General features: G+C 57.0%; 4 non-coding genes across 4 annotated transcripts in view; 1 reads left to right on the plus strand and 3 right to left on the minus strand.

Moving 5' to 3' along the window:
- LOC140215051 (large subunit ribosomal RNA) overlaps positions 1-622 on the minus strand; it is a 3959-nt gene extending 3337 nt beyond the window's left edge. The window contains exon 1 of the ribosomal RNA XR_011891972.1: positions 1-622. This exon is cut by the window's left edge and continues 3337 nt beyond it. This is a non-coding gene — a ribosomal RNA (large subunit ribosomal RNA).
- Positions 623-1768: 1146 nt separating this feature from the next.
- LOC140215048 (5.8S ribosomal RNA) lies at positions 1769-1921 on the minus strand. Its single transcript, XR_011891969.1, has one exon. It is a non-coding gene; the product is annotated as a 5.8S ribosomal RNA (ribosomal RNA).
- A 1574-nt stretch (positions 1922-3495) lies between these two features.
- Positions 3496-5310, minus strand: LOC140215050 (small subunit ribosomal RNA). The gene has a single exon (XR_011891971.1). It is a non-coding gene; the product is annotated as a small subunit ribosomal RNA (ribosomal RNA).
- A 5651-nt stretch (positions 5311-10961) lies between these two features.
- Positions 10962-11153, plus strand: LOC140215049 (U2 spliceosomal RNA). Its single transcript, XR_011891970.1, has one exon. It is a non-coding gene; the product is annotated as a U2 spliceosomal RNA (small nuclear RNA).
- The last annotated feature ends 1267 nt before the right edge of the window (positions 11154-12420 follow it).

Genomic DNA, 12420 nt, shown 5'->3' on the forward strand with positions numbered 1-12420 from the left:
TCGTACTTTTCCCATTGACCCGCGTCCGTCGCGGCGTTCTACCGGCGGTGGGAAGTGCGCACCCTGGAGACCGCGTCTGCGTGCCAGCAGCCGGAACAGCCCCCCGAAGGGGGCCGTTTACCCGACGCCGCCGGCTCCGCGGTCTTCCGGAGACTGAATCCCACCGCTTTCGAGCTTCGAGGGCCCACCCGTTTTACTCTAAGCGGTTTCACGTACTCTTGAACTCTCTCTTCAAAGTTCTTTTCAACTTTCCCTCACGGTACTTGTGAACTATCGGTCTCTCGGTCGTATTTAGCCTTAGATGGAGTTTACCACCCACTTAGGGCTGCACTCTCAAGCAACCCGACTCACGGGAGGCTTCATCCCGGGCGCGCAACGGCGGAGACGGGCCTGGCACCCACTCTGGGACAAGCCCCTGTCAGGGGGACTTGCACCGTCGCAAACACCCGAGAACGTCGCCTCCCATACACCACATTTCCCGACCGCCTGCAAGGACGGGGGATTCGGTGCTGGGCTCGGTCCCGTTTCGCTCGCAGCTACTCGGGGAATCCCTGTTGGTTTCTTTTCCTCCGCTTAGTGATATGCTTAAATTCAGCGGGTTGTCTCGCCTGATCTGAGGTCGACAACGGATACATCGCTTTCGCCCATTCCAGCACGACCGAGTACGACGCCCTGCCACGTCCTTACGGACGAGGCTGGCAGGCGGCACAACGCCTGCGCGCGTGCGTCATACGAGCGGTATGCCGAAAAGGACTCGACACGTTCGAAAACCCAGCGCCAACCGAGTGCGACGCCCTACCACGTCCTTCGCCCAACACGGAGCTACTTATAGACGAGGCTGGCAGGCGGTGAACCGCCTGCGCGCGTGCGGCGCACGAGCAGTTGCGTGGTAAGCGACCGTGTCTGAAGCCCAAACACCACCGAGGCAAAGATCGCCTTAGCAGCGCGCCGCTTCAGCGGGCACCGCAGGGGCGACTAAAACCTGGCGGGAGGCATCGTCTCGTGTAGCGTCGCCCCTGCCCCAACTGGAGTGGCCCAGTCTTTAGGGGACAGAGACTGCGAAGCACTTGGACCGACGGCGGACTACGACGGAACGCTTCAGCTCGGCCAACGGGGCACCCACGCTCTCGAAGGAGACATTTTCCGTTTCGCGGCAATTCTCCGCCGTGCCGTGACTCTTCTCGCTCGCAGACTGCGCTGTCGCGTCGAACCGCTTTCGGGGGCCACCCTTCTCCTCCCCGCTCCTCGCAAGAATCTGCCGATTCCCATTCCTGCGACGAAGCCCGGAAGGGCGCCCACACAACTGCGGTGACGTGAACGAGCGACCAGCTCTGGAGCTCGACGTACTTCGAAGGCAAACAGCGCAAATTGCGATCGCGCTGGCTTTGCGCACGGCGCGGGAATCGGCCGGCGTTTCATTCCCACGTTTTCCGTGCACGCAAGCGTGCGCTTCCGACTCTCTCGCAAACGTGCGCGCTACATGGCAACAGACGTTCGCGCCTCGTGCTTGGACCGCTCTTTCCCTGCAGGTATCCGACTCCATCCTGCGGCGGTCTTGCTAGAGGCGCGCACTCGTCACGCTGCAGTAGTAATGCCTCGTTTCCGTCTTTTCGAAGAATTGGCACAACGGTTTGCCACCGTCTCCCTCTCGTGAGGCCGCTGGCGCGTGGCTTTAGCGCTCAACGTACTGTCCATGATGCCGACGCGGTCAAAACGAGTCGACGGACGCACGTTCCCTGTGCGCCGAAGTCTCTCTTGATATGTGATCCGACCCTCAGACAGACGAAGCCAAGGGAAGACCCAAGGCCGCAATGTGCGTTCAAAGAATCAGTGCTCAGTGTGTCCTGCAATTCACACCAAGTCTCGCAGCTGGCTGCGTTCTTCATCGACCCGAGAACCGAGTGATCCACCGCTTAGAGTCGTGAAAAATAGTTTGTTCAATTCAGTACAGTACAACCAGGGTTTTAGGCACGTGGCGTCTCCCTGTGTGTGGTTTCGAAGAGCGCCTTTCGGCGTGCGCTCCTCCAGTCTCGCTCTTTCGGCGGCCGCGTCTCAGCAGCTGAAAGCCTAATGGCACTCCACTCCTGCTACTCGCGCGTGTGTTTTGCGCCCACGCCTTCCTCGCTTGCCCTCGAGGTAGCTTATGCCGTTTGCGCGCACTCGAAGCCGGTTTTACCTGCCATCCAACCACCGGACCCGTGTGTCTCGTGTGCACGTTCACATCGCTCCACTAAAAATTGCAAAGAGCGACAGAGCCATGATTAGGGCTAAGCCGCTGTGGAGTCTTTAACGGCTACACGGCCACGGGCAGGGCTTCACCCCCATCGACGTGCTTCGCTTCAGTCAGCAGTAGGTTCATAGAAGGGCCTCAAACACACACACACTTTCGCATCGGCAGATCGCCGCAGCATAACCGCTGTTGATCCAACAGCCTACTTGAGACGAAAGACAAGAGCCCGGCGCGCGTACTCGCGCAGCTCTCCAAAACCACTCGGCCAGTGCCAGGGACGGCTCCCTGCGCCGGCGCCACAACAAGTCTACTTGAGGCGGAAGACGAAGCCAGCAAGGGCCTGGCCGCAAGTGCGTTCGAATCCGGGACTACAGTCCCTCGTCTGTCCGTACTTCCTCTTTCGACGTGCGGCGCCTTCCCAAAGCGCACAAGTCCGCTAACCGCAGAACGCTTCCGACGTAGCAAAGCCGCGTTTCCTTCGGTACTTCGCAGCAACGCCGCCTTTCCCTCGGCGGCGGGCGAATAGCCTGCAGACGTCGTCGCATTAAACCGCGATCTCGACACCTCGCGCGTCACGAGCAGGAGCCGACCGGCAGCCTCCGGCCCTTTCGGACTCGGTGGCATTTGCCGCGGAGGACGGGAGAGCACTTTAGGCCACGGTTCCTTCCGTACTTGGCAGCCGCACCCTCATACCGACAGTTCCATGACCGACCGAGCGCCACACCGTTCCTTTAGTACTTGGGCGGCAACAAAGTCGGGTCGTTACTCCATACTCGCCGCAGGAAGCGACCGGCAGCCGCCAGACTTTTCAGACTCGGCAGCGTTTGCCGCGGAGGACGGGAGAGCGCTCGCACCACGGTTCCGTGTGTGTACTAAGCGGCAGCGGCATTAGCTCTCGACCGTCAGTTCCTTGACCGACCGCACGCTTCGCCGTTCCCCTCGTACTGGGCAAAGCAGCAGGTCGGGTCGTCTTACTCCCATTCCGCGCAAGAGCGCCAAAGCGGACAGAAAGCCCACCCAGTGTGCGTTACGCCGTTTCTACCCGCGGGCGCGGCCAAGCCAACCGTCCAAGGTTGCAGCCGGCGTCCACTGGGCGCAACAAATTTGGCACGGGGCGCCCCTCAAAATTCAGGCAGTCCCCGGCATGTTCGGGTATAGCCGTCCCCGCGTCCAAGCGGGGCCAGCGGCGGAAAGCGTCGGGCGCAGCGAGCTGCTTCACCCACACGGGGTAGAAACAATGGCGCTCGCCACCCTTCACAATCCGGTAATGATCCTTCCGCAGGTTCACCTACGGAAACCTTGTTACGACTTTTACTTCCTCTAAATGATCAAGTTTGGTCATCTTTCCAACAGACCGGCGCAACCGAAAGGCCGCGCCGGACATCGGTCCGAAGACCTCACTAAATCATTCAATCGGTAGTAGCGACGGGCGGTGTGTACAAAGGGCAGGGACGTAATCAACGCGAGCTTATGACTCGCGCTTACTGGGAATTCCTCGTTCAAGGGGAACAATTGCAAGCCCCTATCCCAATCACGAAAGAAGTTCCACGGGTTACCCAGTCTTTTCAGACAGGGATAAAGACACGCTGCTTCCTTCAGTGTAGCGCGCGTGCGGCCCCGGACATCTAAGGGCATCACAGACCTGTTATTGCTCTGTTTCGTGCGGCTAGGAGCCGCTTGTCCCTCTAAGAAGGTTGTAAGGTGCTGGGAACCCCGCACCTATTTAATAGGCTAGAGTCTCGTTCGTTATCGGAATTAACCAGACAAATCGCTCCACCAACTAAGAACGGCCATGCACCACCATCCACCGAATCAAGAAAGAGCTCTCAATCTGTCAATCCTCCCAGTGTCCGGGCCGGGTAAGTTTTCCCGTGTTGAGTCAAATTAAGCCGCAGGCTCCACTCCTGGTGGTGCCCTTCCGTCAATTCCTTTAAGTTTCAGCTTTGCAACCATACTTCCCCCGGAACCCAAACACTTTGGTTTCCCGGAAGCTGCCCGCCGAGTCATTTGAGTAACTCAGGCGGATCGCTGGTTGGCATCGTTTATGGTCAGAACTAGGGCGGTATCTGATCGCCTTCGAACCTCTGACTTTCGTTCTTGATCAAAGAAAACATTCTTGGCAAATGCTTTCGCAGTAGTTCGTCTTGCGACGGTCCAAGAATTTCACCTCTAGCGCCGCAATACGAATGCCCCCGTCTGTCCCTCTTAATCATTACCTCGTATTCCAAAAACCAACAGAACAGAAACGAGGTCTTGTTCTATTATTCCATGCAAGTTTATTCAGGCGACTCGCCTGCGTTGAGCACTCTAATTTTTTCAAAGTAAAAGCACCGGCCTTCTCGAGGCACACAATGAAGTGCACCAAGAAAGGACCGGCATGATGTTCAGTCCGAGCCGTCGCATCGGGTAGATGCACTACTCGTCTGGAACTGAGATCCAACTACGAGCTTTTTAACCGCAGCAGCTTTAGTATACGCTATTGGAGCTGGAATTACCGCGGCTGCTGGCACCAGACTTGCCCTCCAATTGATCCTCGTTAAAGGATTTAGAGTGTACTCATTTCAATTACGGGGCCTCAAAAGAGTCCCGTATTGTTATTTTTCGTCACTACCTCCCCGTGCCGGGAGTGGGTAATTTGCGCGCCTGCTGCCTTCCTTGGATGTGGTAGCCGTTTCTCAGGCTCCCTCTCCGGAATCGAACCCTGATTCTCCGTTACCCGTAACAACCATGGTAAGCAAGTAACCTACCATCGAAAGTTGATAAGGCAGACACTTGAAAGAAACGTCGCCGGCTCGTGGCCATGCGATCAGCACAAAGTTATCCAGAGTCACCACACAATACGGGCCGAAACCCGATCGATCTTGGTCTAATAAAAGCACCCGTCGCCCAAAGGGCTTCAGGCTCACTGCATGTATTAGCTCTAGAATTGCCACAGTTATCCAAGTAGGAAGAAACGATCTAAGGAACCATAACTGATTTAATGAGCCATTCGCGGTTTCGCCTTATTTCGGCATGTACTTAGACATGCATGGCTTAATCTTTGAGACAAGCATATGATTACTGGCAGGATCAACCAGGTAATCGTTCAACTGCGCGTCCAGCCTTTCAAGCAGGCCGGACGCCGTTTTTGCGATGCCGAGGCCACCTTCAGGCGCCCCAACACGCTTCGTTCTCGCAAAGGGTAGCACTTTGCACAGTCCGAGACGACGGCGTTCGAGCTCGCAACGGCGCCCTCCCCGCAGGGCCGGGTATCGCCACGCGGCAAGAAGCACGCAACATTCTCGATAGACCGGTTGTGTCGACTCGATCGCGGCTTGCGGTTTCTCTCGAGCCCGCAGCACTGGTGGACCGACCGACACTTGCAACGTAGCCGAGACGGCAAAGCCGCTAGGCGACGGGTCACGCCCGCGCCTTCGGCGCTTTCGTATTTGATTCGTCCGAGGACGATGCGGAACACACTTCGATATCGTGGAAAAAGCGTCGTCCGACAACCAGCCCCTAACGCATCAAGCGGATGAGGCTGCAGACGTCAGCTGTGGGATCCACGGGAGCGATACCGGGGACACGCTTGACGGGCACGAAGCCCGCCGCATATCAAACACCCAGGTCGCTTTGGGGGCGACTGCTCTCTGGGACCCCCATATAATAGCAGCGATAAGTACCCAGACCTCCATGGGGCCGTACTCGTGCCACTTTCGACGAGCGTTTGGCGAAAATCGTGCCGCCTCGTAACGCCGCGAGCAAGATTGAAAGCTTACGTCGGCAGCACAATGCCGAAGTCGTGAAAGCGCAGCGCGTCCACCGAATGCGCGAACGGCAATTTCTCGCCAATGGCCAGTACGGTTTCCTGCACAATTGCCTGTCTGTCGCCCTACGGGGCCCCCGGCCGATCGATTCGAGGCACGCTAGCACGGCCCCTTCGCCATTTCCGAGCACGAGTGCGAACAGTGCGGGCGGCGTGCTCGACGCCCCGGCTGACGTCGTTTCGGACTTTGTCTCTTCGCGTGCTCGCGGCAACGCCGCGGCCAACGACGACGTCTGCGCGGTTCTTTGCCGGTTCCCGGCGTGCTACAGTGCAGCCCTCTGCAGGGTGACACCGGCTCCGTCGTGGCCGTGCGGCGGCTTGTACGCAAAAGTTGCGTCAAAGGCGTCGCGCTCGCGCCGCCCCGGCACACGCGGTTTCGGACTTTGTCTCTTCCAGCGCTCGCGTAGTCGTGGGCACGATTGTCGACGTCGCAACGGTGCGCGGACACCGCCACGAGCACGCGCAAGACGAAAATCGCACTACGGTACAATGTCGGCCGGGGCCGTACGGCCCCTTACAGTAGCAGCGATAAGTGCCCAGACCTCCATGGGGCCGTACTCGTGCGACGCGGCGGCGTACTGCGCCGAGCCGAGCGCCAATATTTGGCTTTTGCAGGGCGGATTCGAGCTCTGGCGATCGCCGCGGTACCGCCGCTCACCGATTCAAGGCACGCTAGCGCGGCCCCTTCGCCATTTCCGAGCACGCGTGCGAACAGTGCGGGCGGCGTGCTCGACGCCCCGGCTGACGTCGTTTCGGACTTTGTCTCTTCGCGTGCTCGCGGCAACGCCGCGGCCAACGACGACGTCTGCGCGGTTCTTTGCCGGTTCCCGGCGTGCTACAGTGCAGCCCTCTGCAGGGTGACACCGGCTCCGTCGTGGCCGTGCGGCGGCTTGTACGCAAAAGTTGCGTCAAAGGCGTCGCGCTCGCGCCGCCCCGGCACACGCGGTTTCGGACTTTGTCTCTTCCAGCGCTCGCGTAGTCGTGGGCACGATTGTCGACGTCGCAACGGTGCGCGGACACCGCCACGAGCACGCGCAAGACGAAAATCGCACTACGGTACAATGTCGGCCGGGGCCGTACGGCCCCTTACAGTAGCAGCGATAAGTGCCCAGACCTCCATGGGGCCGTACTCGTGCGACGCGGCGGCGTACTGCGCCGAGCCGAGCGCCAATATTTGGCTTTTGCAGGGCGGATTCGAGCTCTGGCGATCGCCGCGGTACCGCCGCTCACCGATTCAAGGCACGCTAGCGCGGCCCCTTCGCCATTTCCGAGCACGCGTGCGAACAGTGCGGGCGGCGTGCTCGACGCCCCGGCTGACGTCGTTTCGGACTTTGTCTCTTCGCGTGCTCGCGGCAACGCCGCGGCCAACGACGACGTCTGCGCGGTTCTTTGCCGGTTCCCGGCGTGCTATAGTGCAGCCCTCTGCAGGGCGACACCGGCTCCGTCGTGTCCGTGCGGCGGCTTGTACGCAAAAGTTGCGTCAAAGGCGTCGCGCTCGCGCCGCCCCGGCACACGCGGTTTCGGACTTTGTCTCTTCCAGCGCTCGCAACCATGTCGGGGCCGACGCCGACGACTGCGTGGTGTTTCAACGATTGCCGGCGTGACACAATGCAGCTGCGTGCGGGATGCCAGCGATTCCGTCGTGTCCGTGCGGCGGCTTGTACGCAAAAGTTGCGTCAAAGGCGTCGCGCTCGCGCCGCCCCGGCACACGCGGTTTCGGACTTTGTCTCTTCCAGCGCTCGCGTAGTCGTGGGCACGATTGTCGACGTCGGAACGGTGCGCGGACACCGCCACGAGCACGCGCAAGACGAAAATCGCACTACGGTACAATGTCGGCCGGGGCCGTACGGCCCCTTACAGTAGCAGCGATAAGTGCCCAGACCTCCATGGGGCCGTACTCGTGCGACGCGGCGGCGTACTGCGCCGAGCCGAGCGCCAATATTTGGCTTTTGCAGGGCGGATTCGAGCTCTGGCTATCGCCGCGGTACCGCCGCTCACCGATTCAAGGCACGCTAGCGCGGCCCCTTCGCCATTTCCGAGCACGCGTGCGAACAGTGCGGGCGGCGTGCTCGACGCCCCGGCTGACGTCGTTTCGGACTTTGTCTCTTCGCGTGCTCGCGGCAACGCCGCGGCCAACGACGACGTCTGCGCGGTTCTTTGCCGGTTCCCGGCGTGCTATAGTGCAGCCCTCTGCAGGGCGACACCGGCTCCGTCGTGTCCGTGCGGCGGCTTGTACGCAAAAGTTGCGTCAAAGGCGTCGCGCTCGCGCCGCCCCGGCACACGCGGTTTCGGACTTTGTCTCTTCCAGCGCTCGCGTAGTCGTGGGCACGATTGTCGACGTCGGAACGGTGCGCGGACTACGCCACGAGCACGCGCAAGCCGAAAATCGCACTACGGTACAATGTCGGCCGGGGCCGTACGGCCCCTTACAGTAGCAGCGATAAGTGCCCAGACCTCCATGGGGCCGTACTCGTGCGACGCGGCGGCGTACTGCGCCGAGCCGAGCGCCAATATTTGGCTTTTGCAGGGCGGATTCGAGCTCTGGCGATCGCCGCGGTACCGCCGCTCACCGATTCAAGGCACGCTAGCGCGGCCCCTTCGCCATTTCCGAGCACGCGTGCGAACAGTGCGGGCGGCGTGCTCGACGCCCCGGCTGACGTCCTTTCGGACTTTGTCTCTTCGCGTGCTCGCGGCAACGCCGCGGCCAACGACGACGTCTGCGCGGTTCTTTGCCGGTTCCCGGCGTGCTATAGTGCAGCCCTCTGCAGGGTGACACCGGCTCCGTCGTGTCCGTGCGGCGGCTTGTACGCAAAAGTTGCGTCAAAGGCGTCGCGCTCGCGCCGCCCCGGCACACGCGGTTTCGGACTTTGTCTCTTCCAGCGCTCGCAACCATGTCGGGGCCGACGCCGACGACTGCGTGGTGTTTCAACGATTGCCGGCGTGACACAATGCAGCTGCGTGCGGGATGCCAGCGATTCCGTCGTGGCGGTGCGGCGGCTTGTACGCAAAAGTTGCGTCAAAGGCGTCGCGCTCGCACCGCCCCGGCACACGTGGTTTCGGACTTTGTCTCTTCGAGCGCTCGCAGCGATGTCGAGGCGATCGCTTACGTCTGCACGGTTTGCGGTGTGCTACAATGCAGCAGTCTGCCGCACTACACCTCTTGGTTGCCGAGGCCAGCACGGCAATTTACTGAAGCGAGCGCATTGCGCCCAGGCGGCAGCGGACTTTGTTGCTTCGGGAGTGCTCTTGCTGTAAAATTTGAACGGCTGCAGCTGCGCGAAGCAAGTGTACCTATTTTCACTCTCTCTCTGTCTGCCTTTGAGGCGACTGTAATTTCACTTTAAACGCAACTGGAGGCGGGAGCAACCTGATGAGAGTAGGTGGACTTCGGTACATGTAATTTAGAAATTGCTTTCAAGCTTTGAGGACATACACCTTCGCGCCATCTGCTTTCCCCGTCTCTTTGGCACTTTATAGTATGTGCTGCATGCTCTGCATTCCAAAGAAACACGCCTGTCTCTCTCCCTCTCTCACGTTCTTCTTCTTTTTGTAGCTGCTGTTGTAGAAGATGCTATGCTCTTTAATCGCTGTAACATAGAGTGCTTGCACAAGCCAACAACTTTTGCGTGTTTTTTTTTTTTTTCTCTTCCCAAGACGTTTCTGCCATTATTCACTAACTCTCGTTCTTAGTATGCAATGGAGCGTTAGCTCGCGCCATCTACCTTTCTTTCTGTATTGCAAAGTCCGCAGGTTTTCCTAGTTCCGTACACAGATGGCGCCAATGCGTTTTGGCGCCAGGTTCGAACGACCTCGCTCTACTCGTGTTTGGCATTTGAATGTTTCAAAGGGGTTTGCGACAGGGGGTGGTTCTTGTGCAAGGCTGAGCTTTCCAGCTGCGTTTAAGCTATGCTAGCATGTGTGCGTATATATATATATATATATATATATATATATATATAAATACACAAACACACACACACACACATGCATATATACATACACACACACGGTAATGGTAAAGATGATGAGGTAGCACTTTTTTTTTTCTTTTTTTTACAATGCCTGTGTTTCAGATGGCGATCTTTCTCCCCTCTATGTTTCCGGTTGGAAGGAGTGTGCAGCGTTTTCTATATTTATTTTGTCATTCACTTCTATGTTGCTCGTCTTCGTACATGGGGCATGCTACCTAATTCTACCGGTCGATTCGACACGTTGCGATCCGTCCCGGCCTGTGCCGTATCAAAATTTTCAGTGGGCCTTGCGGTAAATAAAAAGAAATGAAGGAAATGCGCGTAGTATATTACAATTGCACACGGGCTTGAAACGAAGCCCTCAAGGAAGGTCACCTTGAGCGGTCGCATTCAGACGGAAGTAAGCATTCCCCTGGCGCGTTTTTTTTCCGCTCGCCTGTTCCGTTTTCTACGAGGTTGCCTTGGTTGGTTTCGCGTTACAAGCAAGCTTGCACTCGGGTCTCGTTTCTACGCGACAGCGTTTCGTTAACAGCGAAAGACTGAGGCGTTGCGAATTCATCCGTGAGATAGGGAGCGTTGAGTCTGTACACAGGCTGAATTTTATAATATTGCCCACGCTGTTGCTGAGGTTACCCATGTCGGCAGGGCGCCCACAAGGCAGTAGTACAATGAAGTGAAGTGAAGGACATCGCTTCTCGGCCTTTTGGCTAAGATCAAAGTGTAGATTTTTAAAGCCCATGTACGAAGATTTACGAAGCCCATCTACGAAGATTTTTAAAGCCCATGTAGGCACCTCTTAATGATCTTTTATGTTTTAGAGAAGCGTTTTGCCATGTATTTTACACCTTTACAGTTTTAGCCTTTTATCACTAACACCACTAACTAGTTTTTTTAGTCATTTGTTTGCGTTTTTAGATTATACACCTTTTATCCGTTTTTTCCTTGGTTTTGTAACATATTTTTGATGTATTTGTAACTAGCATAAATAAAAAACTCTGTTCTTATCAGCTTAATATCTGATACGGGTTCTATATGGACCCACGATATTAAACCTATTTTTGGAAGTTGGCGGAGTGCTTGAAGCCTGCTTCACCTCCGCCGCAGGTCGGCCCGGTATTGCACTACCTCCGGGATCGGCCCCGCTCACTTAGGTGAGACTTCATTCAATCAAAATGAAGAGCACAAGCTCAACGCGAGCACTGACTTGACACGCACCATTCCTATACTACACGCAACGATGCCGGTTCGCGGACCACGAGAGTAATTAAACTGCCACTCCATCTGTGTGTAGCGTCGCACTTGTTGCGTCGCAAATGGGACAGCCGCTCCAGCAAATTTCTAGTTATGGGCTTCGAGAAAAATTAATGAAAGCAAAAGAAAGAACCAGAATTCCTATTTGTCCGATGTCTCTGAATGATTGTCTCCTGTAAAGAGCCACTTGGGGGGATGGGGGGTAGGATTAGCCGTGGGGTTCGCAATCAATATGAATCCCACTCAAAGCCAACACTGGATTTTGGAGTTCACTATCGCTTGGATCCGTAAACCACCGCGCCCACGCAAGCTCGCCCTGCCGCCGAAATCCGCTGCCCAAGTGGAAGAAAGATTCCCTATGAAAGAAAAATAGAGTGCCCGATTTCTGGCAACTACTGTGCAGCCTTTGTGTACACATTTTCGCAGCAGTGGGACCGAGCGCCTCGAAAACAAACTTGTCGTATGCCCGAATGTGGCGAAATATATTCAAGGGTTAAAAGGTGCCTCATCTTTCTAACCTGTATGTTACGAAGACCTGTTGCTACCTTTTCATCATGAACATCATCATCATCATCATCCTGGCTACGCCCACTGCAGGGCAAAGGCATCTCCCATGATCCTCCAAGTACCCCGGTCAGGTGCCGATTGTCGCCATGTAGTCCCTAATCTAATCTGCCCTCCTACCTTTCTGCCACCCCCTGCTACGCTTCCCTCCTCTCGGAATTCAGTCTGTAACCCTTAATGGCCACCGGTTATCTTCCCCCCAGATTGCATGCCCTGCGCATGCCCATTTGTTTTTCCTGGTTTAAACTTTGGTGTCATTAACGAGCGTTTGTTCTCGCACACCCCAATCTGCTCTATTCCGATCCCCCCGTGACGCCACACCCATCATCCTTCTTTCCAGAGCCCGTTGCGTCGCCCTCAGTTACCCTTCGGTAATCCTCAAAGCTTTTTGTTGGGACACTCGTGGCATCTTTCTCGTTTAATGAAGTCAAATTTTTTTCAGTTTTGGGGGAAAACTCAATGAGCTAGGCGCGATTGTGTCCCTGGCGCCGCTCTCAACAAGATGGCGGCGCCCATGCTTTTTGCCTGCAGGTTCGGCCCTACGCAGAACACGCCTGCCGGGCAGTGTAGCCACGTTGAAGGGGCAAAGCGTAGTGCAG

The sequence above is a fragment of the Dermacentor andersoni genome, unplaced genomic scaffold (genome assembly GCF_023375885.2).
Source record: "Dermacentor andersoni unplaced genomic scaffold, qqDerAnde1_hic_scaffold ctg00000800.1, whole genome shotgun sequence".
In the NCBI taxonomy this organism is placed as follows: Eukaryota; Metazoa; Arthropoda; class Arachnida; order Ixodida; family Ixodidae; genus Dermacentor; species Dermacentor andersoni.